At 45.1% G+C, this 24,598-nt stretch overlaps 1 long non-coding RNA gene across 1 annotated transcript; it reads left to right on the top strand.

Moving 5' to 3' along the window:
- The first annotated feature begins 18,076 nt into the window (after positions 1 to 18,076).
- LOC123140965 (uncharacterized) lies at positions 18,077 to 19,523 on the top strand. The gene is made up of 3 exons (XR_006470121.1): positions 18,077 to 18,329; positions 19,032 to 19,097; positions 19,192 to 19,523. It is a non-coding gene; the product is annotated as an uncharacterized lncRNA (long non-coding RNA).
- Positions 19,524 to 24,598: the final 5,075 nt, after the last annotated feature.

Here is a 24,598-nt window from a genome sequence, read left to right as displayed (position 1 = left end):
GAGACTGAGTGTTTTTATTGCAAGGGAAGTGGTCACTGGAAGCGGAACTGCCCCAAATACTTAGCGGACAAGAAGGCCGGCAACACCAAAGGTATATGTGATATACATGTAATTGATGTGTACCTTACCAGTACTCGTAGTAGCTCCTGGGTATTTGATACCGGTGCGGTTGCTCATATTTGTAACTCAAAACAGGAACTACGGAATAAACGGAGACTGGCGAAGGACGAGGTGACGATGCGCGTCGGGAATGGTTCCAAGGTCGATGTGATCGCCGTCGGCACGCTACCTCTGCATCTACCTACGGGATTAGTTTTAAACCTCAATAATTGTTATTTAGTGCTAGCTTTGAGCATGAACATTGTATCTGGATCTCGTTTAATTCGAGATGGCTACTCATTTAAATCCGAGAATAATGGTTGTTCTATTTATTTGAGAGATATGTTTTATGGTCATGCCCCGCTGGTCAATGGTTTATTCTTGATGAATCTCGAACGTGATGTTACACATATTCATAGTGTGAATACCAAAAGATGTAAAGTTGATAACGATAGTCCCACATATCTGTGGCACTGCCGCCTTGGTCACATTGGTGTCAAGCGCATGAAGAAGCTCCATGCAGATGGACTTTTGGAGTCTCTTGATTACGAATCATTTGACACATGCGAACCATGCCTCATGGGTAAGATGACCAAGACTCCGTTCTCCGGAACAATGGAGCGAGCAACCAACTTATTGGAAATCATACATACCGATGTGTGCGGTCCAATGAGTGTTGAGGCTCGCGGAGGATATCGTTATGTTCTCACTCTCATTGATGATTTAAGTAGATATGGGTATGTCTACCTAATGAAACACAAGTCTGAAACCTTTGAAAAGTTCAAGGAATTTCAGAGTGAGGTTGAGAATCAACGTGACAGGAAAATAAAATTCTTACGATCAGATCGTGGTGGAGAATATTTAAGTCACGAGTTTGGTACACACTTAAGGAAATGTGGAATAGTTTCACAACTCACGCCGCCTGGAGCACCTCAGAGAAACGGTGTGTCCGAACGTCATAATCGCACTCTATTGGATATGGTGCGATCTATGATGTCTCTTACCGATTTACCGCTCTCATTTTGGGGCTATGCTTTAGAGACTGCCGCATTCACTTTAAATAGGGCTCCGTCGAAATCCGTTGAGACGACACCGTATGAATTATGGTTTGGGAAGAAACCTAAGCTGTCGTTTCTAAAAGTTTGGGGATGCGATGCTTATGTCAAGAAACTTCAACCTGAAAAGCTCGAACCCAAGTCGGAGAAATGCGTCTTCATAGGATACCCTAAGGAAACCATTGGGTATACCTTCTACCTCAGATCCGAAGAAAAGATCTTCGTTGCCAAGAACGGGTCCTTTCTGGAGAAGGAGTTTCTCTCGAAAGAATTGAGTGGGAGGAAAGTGGAACTTGATGAGGTGATAGTCACCCCTTCCGAACCGGAAAGTAGCGCAGCTCAGGAAGATGTTCCTGTGGTGCCTACACCGACTGGGGAGGAAGTTAATGATGATGATCATGAAGCTTCGGATCAAGTTACTACTGAACTTCATAGGTCCACAAGGACACGTTCCGCACCAGAGTGGTACGGCAACCCTGTCCTGGAAATCATGTTGTTAGACAACGGTGAACCTTCAAACTATGAAGAAGCGATGGCGGGCCCGGATTCCGACAAATGGCTAGAAGCCATGAAATCCGAGATAGGATCCATGTATGAAAACGAAGTATGGACTTTGACTGACTTGCCCGATGATCGGCGATCCATAGAAAACAAATGGATCTTTAAGAAGAAGACAGACGCGGATGGTAATGTGACCATCTATAAGGCTCGACTTGTCGCTAAGGGTTATCGACAAGTTCAAGGGGTTGACTACGATGAGACTTTCTCACCGTAGCGAAGCTGAAGTCCGTCCGAATCATGTTAGCAATTGCCGCATACTATGATTATGAGATATGGCAGATGGACGTCAAAACGGCATTCCTTAACGGCTTCCTTAAGGAAGAGTTGTATATGATGAAGCCGGAAGGTTTTGTCGATCCTAAGAATGCTAACAAAGTATGCAAGCTCCAGCGCTCAATCTATGGGCTGGTGCAAGCATCTCGGAGTTGGAACATTCGCTTTGATGAGATGATCAAAGCGTTTGGGTTTACACAGACTTATGGAGAAGCCTGTGTTTACAAGAAAGTGAGTGGGATCTCTGTAGCATTTCTCTTATTATATGTGGATGACATATTATTAATGGGAAATGATATAGAATTCTTGGAAAGTATAAAGGCCTATTTGAATAAGTGTTTTTCAATGAAGGACCTTGGAGAAGCTGCTTATATATTAGGCATCAAGATCTATAGAGATAGATCAAGATGCCTCATTGGTATTTCACAGAGTACATACCTTGACAAGATATTGAAGAAGTTCAATATGGATCAGTCCAAGAAGGGATTCTTGCCTGTATTGCAAGGTGTGCAATTGAGCACGGCTCAATGCCCGACCACGGCAGAAGATAGAGAACAGATGAGTGTCATCCCCTATGCCTCGGCCATAGGGTCTATTATGTATGCCATGCTGTGTACCAGACCTGATGTAAACCTTGCCGTAAGTTTGGTAGGAAGGTACCAAAGTAATCCCGGCATGGAACACTGGACAGCGGTCAAGAATATCCTGAAGTACCTGAAGAGGACTAAGGATATGTTTCTCATTTATGGAGGTGACGAAGAGCTCGTCGTAAAGGGTTACGTCGACGCTAGCTTCGACACAGATCTGGATGACTCGAAGTCACAAACCGGATACGTGTATATTTTGAATGGAGGGGCAATAAGCTGGTGCAGTTCCAAGCAAAGCGTCGTGGCGGGATCTACATGTGAAGTGGAGTACATGGCGGCCTCGGAGGCAGCGCAAGAAGCAATCTGGATGAAGGAGTTCATTACCGACCTAGGGGTGATTCCCAATGCGTCAGGCCCGATGACTCTCTTCTGTGACAACACTGGAGCTATTGCCCTTGCGAAGGAGCCCAGGTTTCACAGGAAGACCAGGCATATCAAGCGTCGCTTCAACTCCATTCGTGAAAGTGTCCAAAATATAGACATAGATATTTGTAAAGTACATACGGACCTGAATGTAGCAGATCCGTTGACTAAACCTCTCCCTAGAGCAAAACATGATCAACACCAGGACGCAATGGGTGTTCGATTCATCACAATGTAACTAGATTATTGACTCTAGTGCAAGTGGGAGACTGTTGGAAATATGCCCTAGAGGCAATAATAAATGGTTATTATTATATTTCTTAGTTCATGGTAATTGTCTATTGTTCATGCTATAATTGTGTTATCCGGAAATCGTAATACATGTGTGAATACATAGACCACAACGTGTCCCTAGTAAGCCTCTAGTAGACTAGCTCGTTGATCAACAGATAGTCATGGTTTCCTGACTATGGACATTGGATGTCATTGATAACGGGATCACATCATTAGGAGAATGATGTGATGGACAAGACCCAATCCTAAGCATAGCATAAAAGATCGTGTAGTTTCGTTTGCTAGAGATTTCCAATGTCAAGTATCTTTTCCTTAGACCATGAGATCGTGCAACTCCCGGATACCGTAGGAGTGCTTTGGGTGTGCCAAACGTCACAACGTAACTGGGTGACTATAAAGGTGCACTACGGGTATCTCCGAAAGTGTCTGTTGGGTTGGCACGGATCGAGACTGGGATTTGTCACTCCGTGTGACGGAGAGGTATCTCTGGGCCCACTCGGTAATGCATCGTCATAATGAGCTCTATGTGACTAAGGCGTTAGTCACAGGATCATGCATTACGGTACGAGTAAAGAGACTTGCCGGTAACGAGATTGAACAAGGTATTGGGATACCGACGATCGAATCTCGGGCAAGTAACATACCGATTGACAAAGGGAATTGTATACGGGATTGATTGAATCCTCGACATCGTGGTTCATCCGATGAGATCATCGTGGAACATGTGGGAGCCAACATGGGTATCCAGATCCCGCTGTTGGTTATTGACCGGAGAGGCGTCTCGGTCATGTCTGCATGTCTCCCGAACCCGTAGGGTCTACACACTTAAGGTTCGGTGATGCTAGGGTTGTAGAGATATGTGTATGCGGAAACCCGAAAGTTGTTCAGAGTCCCGGATAAGATCCCGGACGTCACGAGGAGTTCCGGAATGGTCCGGAGGTGAAGAATTATATATAGGAAGTCAAGTTTCGGCCACCGGGAAAGTTTCGGGGGTTATCGGTATTGTACCGGGACCACCGGAAGGGTCCCGGGGGTCCACCGGGTGGGGCCACCTATCCCGGAGGGCCCCGTGGGCTGAAGTGGGAAGGGAACCAGCCCCTAGTGGGCTGGGCGCCCCCCCCCATGGGCCTCCCCCTGCGCCTAGGGTTGGAAACCCTAGGGTGGGGGGCGCCCCACTTGCCTTGGGGGCAAGGCACCCCCTTGGCCGCCGCCCCCCCCCATCTAGATGGGGTATGCCCGGTGCCCCCCCCCCTCCCAGGGGGCCTATATAAAGGGGGGAGGGAAGGCAGTAGTATTACAGCCTTGGGCGCCTCCCTCCTCCCCTGCTACACCTCTCTCTCTCGTAGAAGCTCGGCGAAGCCCTGCCGGCATCCCGCTACATCCACCACCACGCCGTCGTCCTGCTGGATCTCCATCAACCTCTCCTTCCCCCTTGCTGGATCAAGAAGGAGGAGACGTCGCTGCACCGTACGTGTGTTGAACGAGGAGGTGCCGTCCGTTCGGCACTCGGTCATCGGTGATTTGGATCACGGCGAGTACGACTCCGTCATCCACGTTCATTGGAACGCTTCCGCTCGCGATCTACAAGGGTATGTAGATGCACTCCTTTCCCCTCGTTGCTAGTATACTCCATAGATGCATCTTGGTGAGCGTAGGAAAATTTTAAAATTATGCTACGATTACCAACAGGGATTGCCATGCAACGGATGCACTAGAGCTATAAATGTATGAAAGCTCAACAAAAGAAACTAAGTGGGTGTGCATCCAACTTGCTTGCTCACGAAGACCTAAGGCACTTGAGGAGGCCCATTGTTGGAATATACAAGCCAAGTTCTATAATGAAAAATTCTCACTAGTATATGAAAGTGACAAAACAAGAGACTCTCTATCATGAAGATTATGGTGCTACTTTGAAGCACAAGTGTGGCAAAGGATAGTAACATTGTCCCTTCTCTCTTTTTCTCCCATTTTTTCGGGCCTTCTCTTTTTTTTATGGCCTTTCTATTTTTTTCCTCACTTGGGACAATGCTCTAGAAAATGATGATCATCACACTTCTATTTATTTACAACTCAATGATTACAACTCGATGCTAGAACAAAGTATGACTCTATATGAATGCCTCCGGCGATGTACCGGGATATGCAATGAACCAAGAGTGACATGTATGAAGGAATTATGAATGGTGGATTTGCCACATATACTATGTCAACTACATGATCATGCTAAGCAATATGACAATGATGGACATGTCATGATAAACGGAATGGTGGAAAGTTGCATGGCAATATATCTTAGAATGGCTATGGAAATGCCATAATAGGTAGGTATGGTGGCTGTTTTGAGGAAGATATAAGAAGGTTTATGTGTGAAAGAGCGTATCATATCATGGGGTTTGGATGCACCGGCGAATTTTGCACCAACTCTCAATGTGAGAAAGGGCAATGCACGGTACCGAAGAGGCTAGCAATGATGGAAGGGTGAGAGTGCGTATAATCCATGGACTCAACATTAGTCATAAAGAACTCACATACTTATTGCAAAAATCTACAAGTCATCAAAAACCAAGCACTATGCGCATGCTCCTAGGGGGATAGATTGGTAGGAAAAGACCATCGCTCGTCCCCGACCGCCACTCATAAGGAGGACAATAAAAAAACACCTTATGTTTCAAATTTGTTACATAACGTTTACCATACATGCATGCTACGGGACTTGCAAACTTCAACACAAGCATTTCTCAAATTCACAACTACTCAACTAGCACGACTTTGATATTATTACCTCCATATCTCAAAACAATCATCAAGCATCAAACTTCCCTTAGTATTCAACACACTCATAAGAAAGTTTTTACTAAACTTGAATACCTAGCATATTAGGATTATTTAAGCAAATTACCATGCTATTTAAGACTCTCAAAATAATCTAAGTGAAGCATGAGAGATCAATAGTTTCTATAAAACAAATCCACCACCGTGCTCTAAAAGTTATAAATGAAGTACTAGAGCAAAACTATATAACTCAAAAGATATAAGTGAAGCACATAGAGTATTCTAATAATTCCCAAATCATGTATGGCTCTCTCAAAAGGTGTGTACAGCAAGGATGATTGTGGTAAACTAAAAAGCAAAGAGTCAAATCATACAAGACGCTCCAAGCAAAACACATATCATGTGGTGAATAAAAATATAGCTCCAAGTAAAGTTACCGATGGAAGTAGACGAAAGAGGGGATGCCTTCCGGAGCATCCCCAAGCTTTGGCTTTTTGGTGTCCTTAGATTATCTTGGGGGTACCATGGGCATCCCCAAGCTTAGGCTCTTGCCACTCCTTGTTCCATAATCCATCAAACATTTCACCCAAAACTAGAAAACTTCACAACACAAAACTCAACAGAAATCTCGTGAGCTCCGTTAGCAAAAGAAAACAAAAGACCACTTCAAGGTACTGTAATGAACTCATTCTTTATTTATATTGGTGTTAAACCTACTGTATTCCAACTTCTCTATGGTTTATAAACTATTTTATTAGCCATAGATTCATCAAAATAAGCAAACAACACACAAAAAACAGAATCTGTCAAAAAACAGAACAGTCTGTAGTAATCTGTAACTAACGCAAACTTCTGGAACTCCAAAAAATCAGTCAAAATAGGACGACCTAGAAATTTTTTTATTGATCAGCAGCAATTGGAATCAGTATTTTATCACGTTCTGGTGATTTTTAACAATTGTTTTCGTGAACAGAAAGTTTCTGGAAATTTCTGCAAGATCAAATAACTATCATCCAAGAAGATCCTATAGGTTTAACTTGGCACAAACACTAATTAAAACATAAAAAAACTTCTAACCAGAGGCTAGAACAAAGATTTATTCAACGACAGAAAGGAAATATGTTGGGTTGTCTCCCAACAAGCGCTTTTCTTTAAAGCCTTTTAGCTAGGCATTGATAATTTTAATGATGCTGGCATAAAAGACAAGAATTGAAGCGCGAAGAGAGCATCATGAAATACGTGACAAACACATCTAAGTCTAACATACTTCCTATGCATAGGCATCTTATAGAAAAACAAATTATCATAGCAAGCAAAAACTAGCATATGCGAGGAAGCAGAAAGGAACAATAGCAATCTCAACATAACGAGAGGTAATTTAGTAACATGAAAATTTCTATAACAATATTTTCCTCTCTCATAATAATTACATGTAGGATCATTATCAAATTCAATAATATAACTATCACATACAATATTCTCAACATGATCCACATGCATGCAAAGTTGACACTCTTCCAAAATAGTGGGATTAACATTAACTAAAGTCATGACCTCTCCAAACCCACTTTTATCAAAAATACCATAAGATTGAACATTCTCCAAATATGTGGGATCTAATGTCGACACTCTTCCAAACCCACTTTCAATATTATTGCAAACATTATTATCAATCTCATATTCATCATGGGGCTTAAATAAATTTTCAAGATTATAAGAAGAACTATCACCCCAATCATGATCATTGCAACAAGTAGTAGACATAGAAAAACTAGCATCCCCAAGCTTAGGGTTTTGCATAATATTAGCACAATTGACATCAAGAGAATTTATAATAAAATTATTGCAATCATGCTTTTTATTCAAGGAGCTATCGTGAATCTCTTCATAATTTTCTTCATCACAATTTTCAGATTCACAAATTTCAAGCAAAACTTCATAAAGATAATCTAGTGCACAAAACCCACTAGCAATTGGTTCATCATAATTGGATCTCTTAAAAAGATTAGCAAGTGGATGAGGATCCATAGATCTTAGCTTTTCTCTGTTTAGGAATAAATACTCAACTATTTCAACCAAGCGAGCAAACGAGCCAAGAAAGACATCAAGGCAAACGAAAAGACGAACGGAAAAAGGGCGAATAAAACGGCAAGGGTGAAGTGGGACAGAGGAAAAAGAGAGGCAAATGGCAAATAATGTAATGCGGGAGATAAGGGATTGTGATGGGTTCTTGGTATGTTGACTTTTGCGTAGACCTCCCCGGCAACGGCGCCAGAAATCCTTCTTGCTACCTCTTGAGCACTCGTTGGTTTTCCCTTGAAGAGAAAAGGGTGATGCAGCAAAGTAGCGTCAGTATTTCCCTCAGTTTTTGAGAACCAAGGTATCAATTCAGTAGGAGGCTGCGCGCGAGCCCCTCGTACCTACACAAAACAAATAAATCCTCGCAACCAACGCGATAAGGGGTTGTCAATCCCTTCACGGTCACTTATGAGAGTGAGATCTGATAAATATGATAGGATAATATTTTTGGTATTTTTATGATAAGATGCAAAGTAAAATAAAAGCAAAGGAAATAACTAATTGTTGGAAGATTAATATGATGAAGATAGACCCGGGGGCCATAGATTTCACTGGTGGCTTCTCTCAAGAGCATAAGTATTTTACGGTGGGTGAACGAATTACTGTTGAGCAATTGACAGAATTGAGCATAGTTATGAGAATATCTAGGTATGATCATGTATATAGGCCTCACGTCCGAGACAAGTAGGCCGACTCCTGCCTCCATCTACTACTATTACTCCACTCATCGACCGCTATCCAGCATGCATCTAGAGTATTAAGTTCATGAAAACAGAGTAACGCCTTAAGCAAGATGACATGATGTAGAGGGATAAATTCATGCAATATGATAAAAAAAACCATCTTGTTATCCTCGATGGCAACAATACAATACGTGCCTTGCTGCCCCTACTGTCACTGGGAAAGGACACCGCAAGATTGAACCCAAAGCTAAGCACTTCTCCCATTGCAAGAAAGATCAATTAATCTAGTAGGCCAAACCAAACTGATAATTCAAAGAGACTTGCAAAGATAACCAATCATACATAAAAGAATTCAGAGAAGATTCAAATATTGTTCATAGATAATCTTGATCATAAACTCACAATTCATCGGTCTGAACAAACACACCGCAAAAAGAAGATTACATCGAATATATCTCCACGAGAGAGGGGAAGAACATTGTATTGAGATCCAAAAAGAGAGAAGAAGCCATCTAGCTACTAACTATGGACCCGAAGGTCTGAGGTAAACTACTCACACTTCATCGGAGGGGCTATGGTGATGATGTAGAAGCCCTCCGTGATGGATGCCCCCGCCAGCGGAGCTCCGGAACAGGCCCCAAGATGGGATCTCGTGGGTACAGAAGGTTGCGGCGGTGGAATTAGGTTTTTGGCTCCTGTTCTGATTGTTTGGGGGTACGTAGGTATGTATAGGAGGAAGGAGTACGTCGGTGGAGCAACAGGGGGCCCACAAGGGTGGAGGGCGCGCTCTGGGGGGGTAGGCGCGCCCCCTACGTCGTGGCCTCCTGGAAGCTTCTCTTACGTAGGGTCCAAGTCTGCTGGATCTTGTTCGTTCCAAAAATCACGCTCCCAAAGGTTTCATTCCGTTTGGACTCCGTTTGATATTCTTTTTCTGTGAAACTCTGAAATAGGCAAAAAAAACAGCAATTCTGGGCTGGGCCTCCGGTTAATAGGTTAGTCCCAAAAATAATATAAAAGTGAATAATAAAGCCCAATAATGTCCAAAACAGAATATAATATAGCATGGACCAATCAAAAATTATAGATACGTTGGAGACGTATCAGCTACTGATAGGCAAAATACCCGCGCTACTGCTAGGGTTTTCTCTAGTAATGTACCTCAGTTTGTAGTGAACGTGTGCGCTGGCAATCTGTCCAGCTTTCAATTTAATGGAATGCAGCAGTTGTGTTCCTTTTAAAAAGGAGTTTTTTGCTCTGATCTAAGTAAGAGCTAGCTACATGACCCGCATATACTCAACAACATGCCTTATCAGATAATTCAAAATAGTATTTGTCATGACGGGCCTATGACTTGTGAGGGACTCATTGGAAAATACGTTGATACTAACCTTAAAAACAGAAGTCAAACTTTTTATGATCCGCACAGCATAAATAAACAAAACTTTAACCGTCACTAGTGATGATAATATGATATCAAAAGTTTAGAAGTGGAAATTTGCTGAAAGCAGTGTTCGTGATGAGTCCAGCCGTGTGAATTTTTACGTGCTCAGCGAAAATTATTATGCATCTGTTGTAAGTAAAATGGAAGATAGCATGCGATTTTGGGAAGGACTTCACATTCTCCCACAAAAGGCCCGGCCTTGAGTTTCTAGCAGACTCATATAAGTGAGGGTGTAATTTTTTTTAAGAACTGCACACAAACCATTGCAACATCTAGTTTGGACCAAACTAACTATGTTATAAGCATTTGTGGACATTAAAATAGAAGAAATTAGAACTGCACACAAACTATATGCAAGAGTTAGACTGACGAACTGATACATCTTGTGAAAATATTTAAGCACACCTGCTAAGAATAGCACAAGTGTCTATAAAAACTTGTTAACTGCAAGCAAAACATAGATAGTAGTATAAGGTCTAATGAGGACATGCTCTTCGAGTATTGTGCCATGACTGAAGTCAGCGCGATTTTCACCGATGGCCGCACCTCCCCAAACCCACAGCTAGCTTCCAATCCGCAAACCCTGAAGGGCTGTGGATCTCCCACATCAAAGCACAATCGATGCCGGAGAAAGCTCCAGCCACCACACACCTCCAGTGACGAACCCAGGTACTGGATCCCTTGATCCACCGCCCCCAGGCACCGCCACATGAAGCCATCTCCTGGGCCGTCATCCCAAACGGAGGGGCAACCACTACTGCCGTGTCCGAAGCCGCTGTTCCGAGGCCCTTGCGTTGTAGATCTCCGCCAAGTCTGACGTCCCCACGTTATCACCGGAGCGACGCCCCACCACCCGGAGAAGCATCCGCTGTAGGAAGATCTCGTGCCGCTATGCCACGCCACGGCCGCAGGACCCGAGATCCCCGCTGTTCCTCTCACCGACTTTGCACAGGCTTTCCCGGCAGCCTCCTCTAGGAATAGCGAGGGGAGAGGGGAGGGAGGGGAGGGTGACGGGGGGGCAGGGTTAGCGGCCTTGGTCGGCCTGGAGGAGGCGACGCAAGCGCGAGTCATCCCTTTTTTCAAATATTAAAATTGGGAGAGAATTTCACTTTCCGGTCTCTGCACCAATTAGGGATGCACACAACCTTTTCCGTATGAGTACCACGTGTGCATCACTTGTCAATTCTAAGAATTGAACCACAATGGTTAGGCTGCACGACTGCATGCCTAATCACTGAGCTAAGGCCAGGGGCGGAGACAGGGGGGCGAGCAGGGGCTAGAGCAACTAATTAACGAGTGCTCCTTCGGGAACCTCGCAACGATCAGCGCCACTTGGCGCGCTCTCAGCCATTCACCACGTGTCGCGCTCTGGACGCTCCCTCCAGATTTTATTTTTTTTTCGCACCCGTTTTCGGCTTTTTAAACGATTTTTGTCACGGTTTTTTTCGACGTTCTGGTTTTTCCCCGGTCTTCCTTAGCTTTTCGACCAAAAAAAATTTCAAAAAAAAATTTTTGCGCGAAAAACGCGTTTTTTTTCTTTCATGAAAAGTCACGGTTTTCTTCCGCGAGAGTCACGGCCGTGCCTCTCGGAAAGGGAAAAACAAAAGGCGTTTTCTGTTTTTTTCTTTCGCGAGAGTCACAGTTTTGCTTCCGCGAGAGGCACAGCTGTGCTTTCGCGAGTCACGGCCGTGCCTCTCGGAAAGTGAAAAAATACGCGTTTTCTGTTTTTTTCTTTCGCGAGAGTCACGATTTTGCTTTTGCCAGAGGCACGGTTGTGCTTTTGCGAGAGTCACGGGCGTGCCTCTTTCGGAAAGGAAAAAAATGCATTTTTTTCCTTCCACGAGAGTCACGATTTTGCTTCTGCGAGAGGCACGGTTGTGATTTCGCGAGAGGCACGGGCGTGCCTCTTTCGGAAAAGGAAAAAAACTGTGCTCCCGGTTTGGTTTTTTCGTCCGGTTTTTTTGTGAAAAAAAAGTTCGTCAAAACCTATCAACATAGGATCTAGTTTTGAAGATCTCGACGCGAGGAATCCAATGGTGAAAACGGTTTGAGATTTGGACGCATGGTTTAAGAGATAAAACGTTTTGAATAAACGGATCTACAGAAAAAGGGAAATCTCCCAGGTTGCGACAAGTGGCGCGCTACATGTGCGCCACTTGTCGTGACCTGGGAAGGTGGAGTGTTCTTTGCAGCGAGTACTCCTTAATTAGTGATTTTGACGATCGCCCCCCTCATTGAATCGGTAGCAGATCTACTAATTTTTTTTTGAGGGGAAAAGCCAATTTATTCATCGAATTCCACAGAGTGTGGGATACAAGTCGGAGCCTGGGGTTGGCCTAACCAGATGTGGCGCCCCGGCCCTAGTGAGACTGAATATTTGGCAAGTTTATGTGCATCTCTATTAGCCGCACGGCCTTCAAACACAAAATTACAAGCAAAGCAAGAAGCTCTACTTCTAATCTCTTGAACAATTGCAGCGTTTCTGCCCCTGTGTGTTTTTGAAATATCATTGACCACTTGCTTAGCGTCGGAAGCGATGATCAGATTGTTAAGGTTGAGATCTTCCGCCAACGCAAGTGCTTCTCGACATGCAATTGTCTCCAGAATAGCCGGGTCGTCCACCCCCGCAATGACCAACGGCCAACTCCCCATGTAGTTGCCTTGCTGATCTGTGCAAACCGCAGCTGCTGATCCACCCCTCCCAGTTCTGACTCCGGCATCGACATGAATTTTAAACCAGCCCACCGGTGGTGCTCGTGCCTAGTCTGGGCAGGGAGGCCGCCTCGCACTGCGTTTACCGTCTTGTTCTCCAGCACCTCAAGCTCCGTTATGAATCTCTTGACAAAGTCTGTAGTGGCCTGTGGAGTTTGGAAAATACCTTCATGGATTGCCCTCCGCCGTGCTGTCCATATTGCCCACAACATGACTGCTAGCAATACAAATTGATCATGTGACAGGGAGTCCATCAGCGTGAATAGCCACAGCTTGGCTTTTGGTTCGATGGTGGCGACCAGTGTTTGGGCAAGATCATCATCAACTAGCGCCCACACACACTGCGACGATGTGCAGTTTAGCAAAGAATGTCGCCATGAATCTAGCGAGCCACACATCCCGCAAGAAGAGTTGTCTGCCATGTGTCTATGGGCCCGAACATCTTCCGATGTCGCTGATGAGCCTGCTGAACCTTCCAGCCATGCCTCCCGACGCCGTCTCGTTTCCACTAGCATGCGATATGCTGACTTGGCCGAGAAAACACCGTTCCTTTCATAGTTCCAGCTCCAGAAATCATCCGTGTTACGCGTGCATAAAGGTATGCTTAAGATTACCTTAGCATCCATCGCCATGAAAACCTGATTAACACGTTGTATATTCCATGTAGCACTTGTGTTATCTATCAGTTCGGCAACCCGGTTTGGTGGATCGACCACCCGGCATCCGTAAGGCCGCATCATCTCATCCCTTGGCAACCAGGTATCAGCCCATATATCCGTAGTTTCACCATTGCCTATACGTCGGATAATGCCTTGCTTTAGCACGTCCCGGCCTTCAACACTCGCACGCCATACCTGACCTGGATGACCGCCAAGATTTGCATGCAAAATATCCGTATCAGGGTAGTATACGCTCTTTAAGACGCGTGCGCTGAGAGTGTCGGGATTCTGAAGGAGTCTCCATGCTTGACGCGCTAACATAGATAGGTTAAAGAGCTCGAAGTCCTTGAACCCAAGCCCCCCCCCCCCCCCGGGCGTTTTGGCTCTGTCATCGACTTCCAAGAGACCCAATGAGGTTTTCTCTTGCCATCCTTCGATCCCCACCAGAATTTTCTTATAAGCATATTAAGATGTTCACAGAGTCCCCTTGGTAACTTGAAGCAGGACATGGAAAAGACCGGTACAGCTTGTGCCACCGCTTTTACCAATACCTCTTTGCCCGCTGTAGACATAGTATTCTCAAGCCAACCCTGCACTTTGCTCCATAGACGATCTTTCAAGCATTTTAAGGCACCATTTTTTTAACTTCCTATGTCAGACGGCATACCCAGGTACTTCTCATTGAGTGTTTCATTAGGAACATTGAGAGACTCTTTGATCACATCCCGGGTGCTCTCGGGAACACCCTCACTGAAATAGATAGATGATTTAGCAAAGTTAATCCATTGGCCCGAAGCTTCACAGTAACTGTTCAGTACCAAGTTCACCTCTTAAGCACTAGCACTACTTGCCTTACAAAACAGCAGGCTGTCATCAGCAAATAATAAGCAACTTACTTGGGGTGCCGTAGGTGCCACTTGTAAACCACTCAGATGGGATGACTCTCTCTTGGATTTTAAAAGGCACGACAGGCCCTCTGCTGCTAGCAAGAACAAGTATGGGCTAATTGGGTCCCCTTGTCTGATTCCTCTTGATGGCTCAAACTCCTCCAAATTGTTGCCATTGAATAACACCGAGAACTTAACAGACGTTACTAAGCTCATAACTATATTTACCCACCTTTCTGTGAAGCCCAATTTGATCATCACCGCCCTCAGGTAGGGCCACTCGACCCTGTCATATGCTTTCATCATGTCGAGCTTGAGTGCAAAAGATTGGTGGTTTTTTGCTTTGTTCCTCTTCATGAAGTGGAGGCACTCATGAGCTGTGATAATGTTATCGGTTATCAACCGTCCAGGAACAAACGCTGATTGCTCTTCAGAAATTATCTCAGGTAAAATCACTTTCAGACGATTAGCGATCACTTTCGAGGCAATCTTATATAGTACGTTGCAAAGGCTAATTGGTCTGAATTGAGCTAACAAAGTGGGATTTTTTACCTTTGGTACTAACACCAGGACTGTTTCATTAATGCACGCTGCTGATTCTGTACCCTCCACTATTCTTAACACTGCCTTTGTCACATCATTTCCGCAAACCTCCCAGTGACGCTGGAAGAAATGAGCTGGATATCCGTCCGGGCCCGGAGCTTTAGTCGGGAACATCTGAAAAAGAGCTGCTTTAACTTCCTCTTCTCTATATGGGGCATTCAAAGCATCATTCATTATATCAGTGACTTTGCGCGGAATAGTGTCCAAGACGGGCTCCATATTTGCTACACCTTCAGACGTATACATGGTTTTGTAAAAAGACGTCGCCATGTTCTCCATCTCCATAGCATTATCTGTCATCGAACCATCCGAGCGCAATAGTTCTTTTATTTGGTTTTTCCTTCTTCGCCTGCTCGCACGCAAGTGGAAAAAATATGTGTTCTTATCACCGTGGATCAACCAGTCAATACGAGCACGCTGACGCCATAGTATCTCCTCTCGATGAAACAGTTCAACAAGCCGATCTGTGATTTTTGTCTCCTCCCTGGTCGGCCCTGATCTCCATGGTATTGCGCGGCAAATCTGCAGTTTTGTTTTTAATTCACTGATTTCCTGTCGCACATTTCCGAAATGCACGCGATCCCAGGTAGATAGCTCTCCCGACAGCCCCTGTAGCTTTGTCTTGACCTGCTCCACTGATTCGCCTAGCGCCGCTGTCCACTGGCTGGCCACTACCAAACCAAGCGACTCGTCCCGCTCCTAGCATACTTCATATTTAAAGGGTTTTGGGCCCTGCCTGCATGCATGCAATTCTTGCAGCGTAAGCAACAAGGCTACGTGATCCGAGCTAGCTGCTGCAATGTGTTTAACCTCTGCTGTCGGGAACGCCATTAACCAGTCCGGCGTAGCCACTGCTCTGTCCAACCTCACCCTTGTGAATGTTCCTCTGGCTACATTTTTCTCGAGCGTCTAGCTCTGCCCTTTGTAACCAATATCAGTAAGGCTGCAAGTATCTAGAGCGTCGCGGAATAGATCCATCTGTGCTTGGCTCCTCGCGCATACTCCATCGTGCTCGTGGCCATGTAGCACTTTAGTGAAGTCACCGATCGCAACCCATGGATGATTGCTTGTGTTTGCAATACCGCGCAACATATCCCAAGTTTTATATCTTTCTTGCGTTTGTGCTTCTCCATAGACAAAAGTAATCCCAGTTTGCACCGGGAATAACTCTTTCACAAGTACATCTATATGATACTCTGAGTAACCAAGAATTTCCAACTTTATTGCTTCATTCCAGAAAATACCAAGACCACCACTTCGACCTCTACTGCTTACAGCAAAACTCTTATCAAAGCCTAATGATCCTACCATACTCTCAACACGTGAGCCCTCTATTTGGGTTTCTAAGATGCATACAATAGAGGGGGCATGTTGCCTCGAGAGATCTCGAAGCTCTCGAACTGTCGCGGGTTTGCCAGCCCCACGATAGTTCCACACCAGGCAACTCATTGCGCTAGGCGCGACCCCACCGGGAGGCCCGCCAAACGCGCATCAGAAGTTTTGTTTGGAGTTGTGCTCTTTGTGTTGGTAGGATCACTTGAACTTGGCTTGTTTCTCTTCGGCTCTTGCTTTGACGAGGGGCTCTCTGGAGCTTTTGCTTGCGGCACCATAGGGGTTTTGCCTCCCTGGATTGAAGGCTGGGGGCCGTTTGCTTTGTTACCCAGCGGAGCAACTATCATCCCCCTCTTCCTGTTCAGATCAGCATCCTCCATTGTGATGTCATCTTGGGGTTCATCTGAGTCCATAAACTCCTCCGAGTGGTTATCATATGCTGCACCGCGCCCCCGGCCACCGCCTGATCGGCCTCGACCTCTGCCCCCTCTGTTACTGTTGCCTCTTCCTTCACCAAGACCACTACCCGGGCCTCTGAACCAGCTAGCTTTCAGATCCTTAAAAACTAGTGCTTTTGGTGCCCAAACACCGTCACCACATTCCTTAAACAGATGCCCCAGATAACCACATACCGCACACCAATCCGGGAGCCTCTCAAATTTCACCCGGAAGATCACCCGTTGCATCACATCCTTCTTCTTGATAACCAGAGAAACTGCATTCTTTAGTGGCTTTGTTATATCAATCTTCACCCTCACCCGGGCAAAGTTCCCCTCAAAATCTTGGGACTTTGGCTCAGCGTAAATGAACTCTCCAACCGTCGCCGAAAGCGCTTTGATCTTAGGGAAGAAATCATCTGGAAGGTCGTGGATTTGCATCCATATGTCCAGTTTGGTGAGATCAATCAAAGAGGGTTTAGTGAAACCATCATAGGGTGCCGATCACCGCTTTGCCCTTGAAAGTCCACGGGCCCTCCTCCATTACACGCTCCCAGTCGCCAAGGCACGCGAACTGCAACGTATACAAGTTATCCTCCAGAGGTCTGATTTTAACTTCCTTCGCCAGATCCCATGCGACCCTCATGTTCCTGTAGAACCAATACTGGCTGTAAGATTTCTCCGTGTGAACCCTAGCCAGAGCCATCCAGTGGGTTGCTTCTACCGGAAGTTCATCATCCTCCACCACTACGTCCTGGAGATCGCCTTCCTTCAGACCCAATTCTTCCATCATTGCCGCCAGATCCGTCTCCGCCGCACCCGAGGATGCGCCATCTTCCTTAGTTCGCTTGCCCGAAGAAACCATGTCCACGAGCAGTAGGGTCCCCATCGCTTCGTCCGCTTCTGCCATGGTCAGGGTCCGGGAACCCCGACCGCCGGCGGAGGGAAGGAGGCAGGGTAGATCGAGATCTCTACGGCGAGGAGACAAGTCGCCGCCGCCTAGAGGAAGGAAAACCCTAACGGGAGGGGACATGGTTTGTGAGCAGATCTACTAATGGTCAATGGCCGAGTTAACGGTGGATACTTAATTAGGTAGTCTTTAAGGCCCAAAAACTTCCATAGTCGTCTATAATCTGGATGTACGTACCGAAGCCCACAACAGAGCCCATGTTATCTCTATTAGGCGATGGTGAATTGTGACCTAGCGCAAGTCCTCCAGATCGATCATGCTTGTGCGCCGCTCATTGCTATGCTCGTCACGAGGCCCCAATCGACAACCGTCGGCCGGTCGCGGCGCGGCGCGGCGGCGGCATGCTATCCAAGCCGCTCTCGTCCTTTCCTGAGCAGATCCTGCAGGGATGAGATGAAGACCGACGTCCATGGCATCGTGTATTAGTCCATCGATGAGTTTACGTATTCCTCAATCAATCAGGTACCACATCCTGTCGTGGGTTATTATTTTTCTAATGGATTCACAAATTGTTGTCCAATTAGCTTGTGCCTTTTGACCCTGCCTAATTAACTAGTTTACCACACGGTCGGCTCAAACAAATAAAAACTGCTTCACTTGCATTTGCAGGTACGTCACTTTTATTAATTTACATATTAGATGTGTCTTTTAGTTCATACGAGATGACTCATTTAAACAATACTGCTATACTGGAAAATAGATAGAAACAAATGTCATCCCAATTAGCACAAAGTTAAATTTAATCTCATCGTAATGAACTTTTTTCATATTGACCAATATATTTTGCTATTTTTTTTACCTCAGTGATATAGTTAGTCTAGATATATTTTGTTGGATGTATATATTGTGCATTATCATCAAAATAAAATTCTAATACATAATGATACACGGTAACTTGTGCGTTTGAAAAAAAAAATCATGTGTGATCTTCGCCCTCCTCATGTCCAAATCCTGGCTCCGCCCCTGGCTAAGGCTCTGTTTGCATTCGATCAAAATTAATACACGGGCTTTGTAGCTTCTCCTAGCCATAGCTTTTCTTTTATCCCCTAAACTGTAGACCTTCTCTCTAAATCATTTTTCTGTAAACCTTTCGTTGTTGTGTTGTTCATTTGACCTCGTTGGTACTTGATTTCATCCCAACTCTTTCGGTTTGTGGCAAACCAGCTTGACGTACCACAGATTAGCTTCCAGTTACAAGGCTGGCAAATCAGCCAGGTGCTACAACGGACAGTTCAGTACAGAGTCTTCGCGTCTCACCAAGTATTCTCTTGCCGATGCCTACTATTCTCAAGCTGAGCTTTAGCTTCTTTTTCCATTTTCTCAGATGATTTTGCCAAGAACTGGAGGATGAGATGTTGAACCTCCGACTACTCCAAAATCCGAAGCACGGAGAGAACACACCCGTTCAGGGATACGCCCTTTTTTTTCTTGTGTTGCATCTGCCGACAATTTGTATATGAGCGAAAGGTGTTGAATGACTCACGGAGGATGGAAAGATGGTGATGTTGTATAAATTGTTTGGTCTTGCAGGGTGTAGTTGTTGAAAACATTAACTTCAAAATTCAAATCAGTTTCACATGATATTTTTCGTACGTAAAGGTCTTCCCTCTATTGTGTCTTCATTTACTGATGGTGAAGTTGTTGCCGAGGGGACTGAGAATCTTTTAAATCATGCCACCTACCTCATATTATAAAGATCTCTTTGGTCGTGCTGCTCCTGGAAATTTATTCCATCTATCTCCTGGTACTTGGGGGGAGCATGAGAAACTATTCGATGAAGATAACATTCTGTTAACTCGTGTTTTCTCTGAAGAAGAGGTAAGAGATGCCCTTTTCGGTATGGTTACCTTCAAGTATCTTAGCTGTCATATATGTGTACAATAGCCAGACAGGCTTTTAAGTATATTCTCCCTTCTGATTTCCTTTGTGTATAACCTTCACGATCAGCGTATTTTTACACTGAAAATTTAAGCAGCCCGCCTAACTCTAGAATAAGCTTCCAATAAACGTGCGCGAGATCAATGCGCGTCACAGGGCAGATTTCTCATCCCCATGACGATCTGGTGGCACGTTTGGTGAGAAAGAAATGATGGAATCTTCATCCCGAGGGTGGTGAACTTCACCGCGATCTGTGATCACATTTCAGTGGAGCTACACACCTGGCAGATTTCTGCGGTTAAAGGAGTCCAATGGGTCGGCACAATGTAATCTAGTTTCAGTCTCCCTTTTCCTCTGTACAGTGTAAATTAATATTCTGTACTTTGGGTTTCTCTTAATGATTGAAAGCAGCGCTGCTGTGTTCGGGGAAAAATAGTTGTAGGATTATGCCTAAATGCACTGTATTTCCATTTAAAATAGTGCAGTCTATACATATTGTCGCAACTAATCTTGTAAAAATACTGTCAGCCATAGGCTGTGAAAGGATTAATGTCCTGAAAAATAATGTTGTGTTGTTCGTTTGACCTTGTCAGTACTTGATTCCATCCCAATTCTTTCAGATTGCGGCAAATCAGCTTGACATACCACATGTTAGCTTCCAGATCCATAGGCTGGCAGATCAGCCAGGTGCTACCATGGGAACTTTAGTACTTTGTCTTCCCTTTGCACCAAGTATTCCCTTCCGGACGTCTACTATTCTCAAGCTGACCTTTAGTAGCTTTTCTCTTTTTCTAAATTGATTGTGCTAAGAACTGGAGGATGAGATATTGAACCTCCGGCCACTCTAAAATCCGAAGCACGGAGAGAACACACCCGCTCAGGATATGCCTTTTTTTTTCTTTTCTTGTATTGCATCTGCAGACAATTTGTACATGAGCGGAAGGTGTTGAGTGACTCGTGAAGGATGGAAAGAATGCACTTCCCTCTATAAGATGGTGATGCTATATAAATTTTTTGGTCTTGCAGGGCGTAGTTGTTGAAACATTAACCTCAAATCAATTTCACATGATATTTTTGTACGTAGAGGTCTTCACAATTGACGACAACCTTCAATGTGTATGATTTACACACAACTCTTGCGAGATGAGTAGGTCGCACATCTTCTAAGAAAAAAATAAAACATTTTATGAGCAAACAGGCCCACTGGGTGTCCCGCAACTAGGCCTTTTTTTAAAAGGACCCTACCAATATTTCTAGAGGTGTTGTTCGAGAACCGTTGCATCTGGATAACCTTGTGGTCACTCTCTCCCCCACTGCCCACCCGTGTTGCCGAGGTGCCTCCATGGATGGGGCCGCCATGATCCAAGCATCAGTCCATACGCTTTATTATGTTTCGATTGGAATATAGTCTCAATGCTGAAGAAGGTGAGGCACATGCATGCACTCTCATCGGATTAGAAACAATGCACCATTTTAACAGGGGGCAGGTTATTACGGAGTCTGACTGTGCTGACGTTGTTGAGGCTCTAAATATCACGGACATCAGCAGGTTAAAGCGGCGACCATCTATGAAGAAGCAAAACGAGCGAGAATGAAGTTTGATTCCTGTAGCATGAATGGCAGCATCTGTACCTCCGAATATCCGCCATGTAATTGAAAACCATTGTAAAACTGTCCTTGATGATATATAAAAGCTCCTTTTTTCCCCTCAATTTTTTTAGAAAAAACGATGACGCTTAATCTTGTATTTTTATCATTTTCTTTCGTTTTACTCTATCTTTTCTTAATTAAGGAAGCAAATTCTGAATTTAAAAAAAAAAGAATTGATGCCCCGCAGAAAAAAACTGCTTAGTTGATATAGTACTTGTGTGCATCAAATAATCAACATAAATAACCTTGAAAAAATCAATATAAATTTGTAAGAAATTTGATAAACTGTACGGCGCGTCCGGGCCTGACCAAATTTCTCCAAATTCAAGGCTACCAAGAGCCTAAATTCCCCAAAACGTCCAAACCCTACCTGTCCTGGCCAACCCTGCTCTCCATCCCGGCGTCTCCCCACCCCACCGTCCAGCCGCGTCGAGCGAGCGTGCCGGTGACGAAGCGAAGCTGCGACTGGTAACGGGCCGCGAGGAGCATCCGGCGAAGTATTGCCGCCGAATCTTCCGTCGCTAGTCGCCGGCCATGAAGAAGAAGAAGGAGGCTGCGGGGGCACGGAGTGAATCCAGTGGAATCACGCGGAAGCGGACACGGAGGAGCCACCAGGACGAGACCGCCGCCGATCTCATCAGCCGCCAACCGGACGCCATCCTCTGCACCATCATCTCTTTACTCCCCACCAAGGACGGCGGCCGCACGCCGGCTCTCAACCTCGAGGTCATCACCTCCCTCCCGGTCTTCCTTCGCCACGCCGTCCCGCCCTCCGCCGTCTCCAAGATAATATCCCAACACCCTGGCCCCGCCCACCGATTCTCCTTCCTCTTCCTCCGGGCCAGCGATCGGAGAGCTGGTTCGACTCCCGAGCCCTCTGCAACCTCGAGGAGCTCGATATCGGCTACGAGTACCTCTCTGGACGTAAGACGAGCTACCCGCTGCCGCAATCCGCGCTCCGCGCCTCCTCATCCACCCTCCTTGTTTGCAAGATCAGCTATTGTGATTTCCCTAAGATGATCACACCGTCCATGAATTTTCCCCTCCTCAAGGAGCTCTCCTTGAGGTACGTTTCCATCAGGGGGGATGTGTTCCATGGCTTGCTCTTAGGCTGCCATGCCTTGGAGAGCTTACACATGCTCCAAGTTCATGCTGTTGGTTGCCTCCGTGTTAGCTCACCAACTATTAGGAGCATTGGCTTCCGTGATAACTCTGGTGAAAAAGCAGAGCTGGTCATTGAGGATGCTCCTCGCCTTGAAAGGTTATTGTTACCGTATTGGCATCGGGATGATTGTGTGATTATCCAGGTTATTAGCGCACCTAAACTAGAGATATTGGGGCCTTTCTCACCGGTCTTCTACAAATTCTGGGTCTTCCAGGTAGAAGTAACAGCCATCATTCAGCATTCTTACATATAGATAATTATTTTTGATATTGGTTGCCTTATTCAGGGAATGGACCCAGTCAGCTCGGCAAACTCGATACGCACTGTGAAGGTTTTGGCCCTCGGGTGTTCTAATCATCAATTGAATGCAGTTCTTGACGTCCTCAGGTGGTTCCCCTGTTTGGAAAAGCTCTATGTCACTGTGAGTATTTTTCTTTGCTCGCTTTAACTATATTCTTTGATTGACATATTACCTATATAGTCTAGTTAGCAATGCTTTAACGTATGTATATTGTTTCCTGTTGTGCAGTCACGCGCACACGATAGTATGCTTGAGCAAAATGAGGATCAGCATGACCCACCATATCCAGTGGAGTGCCTTGAGACCCACCTAAAGGAAGTTGTGTTGAAGTTATTCATAGGCTATGAGCATCAAGTTAACTTTGCAAGGTTCTTTGTTTTGAATGCAAAAGTGCTAAACAAAATTGAATTTCAAGGATGTGAGGACTACAGCAATGAATTGGTGGCTCGTCAACACAGGCTGCTCCAATTCGAAAACAGAGCTTCTCGAGATGCTCGATTTGAATTCAGGAATATTTATTTTTGTATTGATGAACATGTCGAGAAGCATGTCCATGATTTGTCACTGGCCGACCCCTTCTCAGACAGCCATAGATAGGGTTGATGCCCGAAGATTACACCGCCTTCTGCATAAGCCTGTTCAATTTCTAGTCGAAAATACTAGATAGACGACACCACGCACGATGCATGCACGATTCACAATCAGATGGATGTGAAGCACTTTATTCTCTGATTCAATGGCTGGATGTGAAGCATCGTTCATGCATCGTCCAAAAACGTCGTGTGTATAGCAGCTCTCATTTCTAGTCTGAAGTTCCTCTTTAGTTCCGGTACTTAAGAAGTTACCCTGTTAAAACTGCAAAAGATTCTTTTGGATTCAAATAACAACAGTACACTGTAGAGAAATTCCAAAGGGGAGGGATGCAACATAATTATTGCCGATAACTGGTTCAGTTGTATACAGAAACGTCTGAAGTTATTTGCTTATCTGATTTGAGTTATTTTTTCATGTGTTTTCTGCTCAGCTTTGCTGTAACTCGCTCCCCCTCCCTTCTTAATAAAGTTCGGCCTCCGGCCCTTTGAAAGAAACTTTGGGAAGCTAGTAAGTAGGACAAGGGAAACTTTGTAGTTGGATTCGATGGGCTTTTGCAATGGTATAAACATATCAAATTCATATCCATTAGGTGTGGCTCTGTCACTCTATCCTCTTCTCCTCCGCTCTCTTGCGTCCGATCTGCTGCTCCTCGTGGAAACAGGCCAAAGGTAAACGACGACGCATGTTGATTGTTTTCTTTTTAGCCTGGATCCCCTGTGTTTTCTCTCCTTGGTTGGCCATGAAGATATGACTAGACGGCTTCCCTCATCTTTTGTTAAACACCCCCCCCCCCCCCCCCCCCCCCGTGTACTTGTGTTATTTCTCAAGTGTATCTTGTCACATATGGCCAAACTGGCGCCGCGAATTGCGTCTCTGCAAGCCAAGGTTGATGTTAGTTTCTTTTTTCTTCGTTCATCTTTTGTTAGGAGTAATTTGTTTCACCTAATCAGCAGGAAGAAAACTGCCCTGCCAATGACAACCCCCGCATCTCAACCGTCAAAGGGCCAGGATTTAACTCTGCTTCTGTTACAAGCTAGTCTCGTTAAAGCTTGCAGGATCATAAACTTGCTTCAGATGATTTGTGTTTTTTTAGGAAATGTCATCATGGCTGACTTTATTAATTGCAAAACTGGACACATCATC

This window comes from Triticum aestivum, chromosome 6D, assembly GCF_018294505.1.
Source record: "Triticum aestivum cultivar Chinese Spring chromosome 6D, IWGSC CS RefSeq v2.1, whole genome shotgun sequence".
NCBI lineage: Eukaryota > Viridiplantae > Streptophyta > Magnoliopsida > Poales > Poaceae > Triticum > Triticum aestivum.
Note: the sequence above shows the minus strand (reverse complement) of the source record. Positions and strands in the feature narration are given on the sequence as shown.